The 5,208-nt window shown below is 36.4% G+C and overlaps 1 non-coding gene across 1 annotated transcript; it reads left to right on the top strand.

Moving 5' to 3' along the window:
• The first annotated feature begins 444 nt into the window (after positions 1 to 444).
• Positions 445 to 548, top strand: LOC112792855 (small nucleolar RNA R71). The gene has a single exon (XR_003197576.1). It is a non-coding gene; the product is annotated as a small nucleolar RNA R71 (small nucleolar RNA).
• Positions 549 to 5,208: the final 4,660 nt, after the last annotated feature.

The following is a 5,208-nucleotide window of genomic DNA, read 5'->3' as shown; positions in this document are numbered from 1 at the left end:
GAGAAATTTGGATGATTTCTCCATGATGGGTTATAGGTGTTTCCATAAGGTTCACCCATGTAATTAACCTCTGCCATGGCAGGGTTTTCAGGATCATAAGCTTCTTCAGAAGCTGCCTCTCTAGTACTGTTGGATGCATGTTGCAATCCATTCAGATTTTGAGAGATCATGTTGACCTGTTGAGTCAACACTTTGTTCTGAGCCAATATGGCATTCAGAGCATCAATTTCAAGAACTCCTTTCTTCTGAGGTACCCCATTATTCACGGAATTCCTCTCAGAGGTATACATGAACTGGTTGTTTGCAACCATGTCAATGAGTTCTTGAGCCTCTTCAGGCGTTTTCTTCAGGTGAATAGATCCACCTGTAGAATGGTCCAGTGACATTTTCGAAAATTCAGAGAGACCATAATAGAATATATCTAACATGGTCCATTCTGAAAACATGTCAGATGGACATCTTTTGGTCAACTGCTTGTATCTTTCCCAAGCTTCATAGAGGGATTCACCATCTTTTTGTTTGAAGGTTTGAACATCCACTCTCAGCTTGCTCAGCTTTTGAGGAGGAAAGAATTTATCTAAGAAGGCAGTAACCAGCTTATCCCAGGAGTCCAAGCTATCCTTAGGTTGTGAATCCAACCATATTCTAGCTCTGTCTCTTACAGCAAAAGGGAAAAGCATGAGTCTGTAGACTTCAGGATCAACTCCATTCGTCTTTACAGTCTCACAGATCTGCAAGAACTCAGTTAAGAACTGATAAGGATCTTCAGATGGAAGTCCATAAAACTTGCAGTTTTGTTGCATTAAAGCAACTAGTTGAGGCTTAAGCTCAAAGTTATTGGCTCCAACGGCAGGAATGGAGATGCTTCTTCCATCAAACTTGGATGTTGGTTTTGTGAAGTCACCAAGCATTCTCCTTGCATTATTTTTATTATTATTTTCGGCTGCCATGTCTTTCTCTTGTTCGAAAATTTCTGAAAGGTTGTTTCTGGACTGTTGTAATTTAGCTTCTCTTAATTTTCTCTTCAGAGTCCTTTCAGGTTCTGGATCAACTTCAACAAGAGTGCCTTTTTCCCTGTTCCTGCTCATATGAAAGAGAAGAAAACAAGAAAAGAAAAAGGAATCCTCTATGTCACAGTATAGAGATTCCCTTATGTTAGTAAAAGAAGAAGGGGGTAGAAGAATGAAGAAGAATGGATTCGGATTTTTGGAAGAGGAGAGGTGAAGAGAAGTTTTAGTAATTAAATAATTAAATAGAAGAAGAAAAGAGATGAGGATTTTCGAAAATAATTTTTGAAAAAGAGTTAGTGATTTTCGAAAATTAAAGATAAGATAAGTTTAAAATTAAAACTTAAAACAAAAAGAATTTTTGAAAAAGAGAGGGAGAATTTTCGAAAATTAGAGAGGAAAAAGTAGTTAGGTGGTTTTGAAAAAGATAAGAAACAAACAAAAAGTTAGTTAGTTGATTGAAAAAGATTTGAAATCAAATTTTGAAAAAGATAAGAAGATAAGGGGTTAGATAAGATGTTTTGAAATCAAATTTGAAAAAGATAAATTTTTTTTTTGAAAAGGATAAGATAAAAGATAAAAATATATATTTGAAAAAGATATTTTGAAAAAGATTTAATTTTAAAAATTACTTAACTAACAAGAAACTACAAGATAAGATTCTAGAATTTAAAGATTGAACCTTTCTTAACAAGAAAGTAACAAACTTCAAATTTTGAACCAATCACATTAATTGTTAGCTAAATTTTCGAAAATTTGATAAAAAGATAAGAAAAAGATTTTGAAAATATTTTGAAAAATAATTTTTGAAATTTTCGAAAATTATAAAAAATGAAAAAGATATGATTTTTGAAAAAGATTTTGAAAAGATAAGATTTTTTAAAATTGAAATTTTGACTTGACTTGTAAGAAACAACTAATTTTTAAAAATTTTTGACCAAGTCAACCCAAAATTTCGAAAATTTGGAGGAAAATAAGGAAGAGATAATTTTTTTGATTTTTGAATTTTTAAAGAAAAACACAAAAATGACCCAAAACATGAAAATTTTGGATCAAGACACAAGATGCATGCAAGAATGCTATGAATGTCAAGATGAACACCAAGAACACTTTGAAGATCATGATGAACATCAAGAACATTATTTTAAAAAAATTTTGATGCAAAGAAAACATGCAAGACACCAAACTTAGAAATCTTTAATGCATGAAAAATATGGATGCAAAGATGCACATGAAAAACAAGAAAAGACACAAAACAAGAAAACATCAAGATCAAACAAGAAGACTTGTCAAGAACAACTTGAAGATCATGAAGAACACTATGAATGCATGAGATTTTCGAAAAGAATGCAAGAAAAATTTTAAAGGCATGCAATTGACACCAAACTTAAAAATTGACTCAAGACTCAAACAAGAAACACAAAATATTTTTGATTTTTTATGATTTTCTAATTTTTTTGTATTTTTATTAATTTTTTTTTTCGAAAAACATTTTTGGAAAAAAAAAACGAAAAATAAAAGAAAAATTTTTGAAAAAGATTTTTGAAAAGAAAGTTACCTAATCTGAGCAACAAGATGAACCGTCAGTTGTCCATACTCGAACAATCCCCGGCAACGGCGCCAAAAACTTGGTGGACGAAATTGTGATACTCACAATATTGTATTCTTTATTTTATATGGAATTATTCTTGTGGCTCTTTGCTATGTGTGGTCACAACTCCGTTCAACTAACCAGCAAGTGTACTGGGTCGTCCAAGTAATAAACCTTACGTGAGTAAGGGTCGAATCCACAGAGATTGTTGGTATGAAGCAAGCTATGGTCACCTTGTAAATCTCAGTTAGGCAGATTAAAATTGGTTTATGGATTTTTGAATAATTAATAATAAATAGAAAATAAAAAGGGATAGAACACTTATGCAGATTCATTGGTAGGAATTTCAGATAAGCGGATGGAGATGCTGTAGAGCCCAAGGACGCCTGCTCTCCTACTGCTTCTATTCAATCCTTCTTACTCCTTTCCATGGCAAGCTTTGTATAGGGGTTCACCATCAACTGTGGCTACTTTCTTCCTCTCGGGGAAATATCCTATGCGGCTGTCACTCGCATAGCTAACCAGTCTGGAGGCATCACCCATGGCTAATGGCTACATCCCATCCTCGCAGTGAAAACTAATGCTCACGCACTCTGTCACAGTACGGCTAATCACCGGTTGGTTCCCTCCCCTACTGGAATAGAATCCCTCTTTTGCGTCTGTCACTAACGCCCAGCAGGTTACAGGTTTGAAGCACGTCACAGTCATTCATTACCGGAATCCTACTCGGAATACCACAGACAAGGTTAGACTTTCCGGATTCCCAGGATCCTACTCGGAATACCACAGACAAGGTGAGACTTTCCGGATCCTCATAAATGCCGCCATCTATCTAGCTTATACCACGAAGATTCTGTTGGGGAATCTAAGAGATACGCATTCAATCTCTGTTTCATGTAGAACGGAAGTGGTTGTCAATCACACGCGTTCATAAGTGAGAATGATAATGAGGGTAATCTGACTCATAACATTCATCATGTTCTTGGGTACGAATGAATATCTTGGAATAAGAATAAGATAGAAACCGAATAAGAGAAAATAGAATTGCATTAATACTTGAGGTACAGCAGAGCTCCACACCCTTAATCTATGGTGTGCAGAAACTCCACCGTTGAAAATACATAAGCAAAGGGTTCAGGCATGGCCGAATGGCCAGCCTCCCTAACGTGATCAATGATCTCCTAAGATGAAGAATAAAACAAAACTGAGACCAAAGATGTCTAATACAATAGATAAATGTCCTATATATACTAGACTAGCTACTAGGGTTTACATGAGTAGGTAATTGATGCATAAATCCACTTCTGGGGCCCACTTGGTGTATGCTTGGGCTGAGCTTGATCATTCCACGAGCTAAGGCATTTCTTGGCGTCAAACTCCAGGTTATGACGTGTTTTGGGCGTTCAACTCCGGATAATGACGTTTTTCTGGCGTTTAACTCCAGACAGCAGCATGAACTTGGCGTTTAACGCCAAGTTACGTCGTCATTCTTCGAATAAAGTATGGACTATTATATATTGCTGGAAAGCCCTGGATGTCTACTTTCCAACGCCGTTGAGAGCGCGCCAATTGGAGTTCTGTAGCTCCAGAAAATCCATTTCGAGTGCAGGGAGGTCAGAATCCAATAGCATCAGCAGTCCTTTTGTCAGCCTTCTTCAGAGTTTTGCTCAAATCCCTCAATTTCAGTCAGAATTTACCTGAAATCACAGAAAAACACACAAACTCATAGTAAAGTCCAGAAATGTGAATTTATCATAAAAACTAATGAAAACATCCCTAAAAGTAGCTTAAACTTACTAAAAACTATATAAAAACAATGCCAAAAAGCGTATAAATTATCCGCTCATCAAACAGGTTTAGCAATGGCAAGCCTTTTTCATCATCCTCTCAGCAATAGACAGAGAATTTTGAGCAGAACCCATCTAGCTTAGCAAATATAGTCTCTGATCTATCTAAGGCCACTCTCAGTTTCATGAATGAAACAAGGTCCTCTATCAGAAACGTGGAGGCACAAGTGGGTTAGCTGAGTAAAAAGGTTACTGAAACTCCTCCTAGCACTCTCCCAAGCAATACAGAAGAGAATCTCAAAAGAGAGTGCAAGGCCATAACCGTGACCAACATGGCCAAACCTGGAGAGAGTGAAAAGGCAGTAATTCCCAGTTAGGAAGACATCAAGGAATGTTCACTGGCCATTAAGGAGTACCCCAATGAGGAACCAAAGGAATCTAAGGCTCATACAGAGACCATAGAGATTCCATTGAACTTCATTTTACCATTCATGAGCTCTGATGACTATTCATCTTCTAAAGAAGATGAAGACATTGCTGAAGGGCAAGTTGCCCAGTATTTAGGAGCAATCATGAAGCTGAATACCAAGCTATTGGGTAATGAGACTTAGGAGGATGAACCTCCATTGCTCATTAATGAACTGAATACCTGAGTTTAGCAAACTTTACCTCAAAAGAAACAGGATCCTGGTAAATTCTTAATACCATGTACCATAGGCACCATGACATGAGAAGGCTCTGTGTGACCTAGGATCAGGTATTAACCTCATGCCACTCTTTGTAATGGAGAAACTAGGAATCTTTGAGGTTCAAGCTGCAAGAA

This window comes from Arachis hypogaea, chromosome 3, assembly GCF_003086295.3.
Source record: "Arachis hypogaea cultivar Tifrunner chromosome 3, arahy.Tifrunner.gnm2.J5K5, whole genome shotgun sequence".
Classification (NCBI taxonomy): domain Eukaryota; kingdom Viridiplantae; phylum Streptophyta; class Magnoliopsida; order Fabales; family Fabaceae; genus Arachis; species Arachis hypogaea.
Note: the sequence above shows the minus strand (reverse complement) of the source record. Positions and strands in the feature narration are given on the sequence as shown.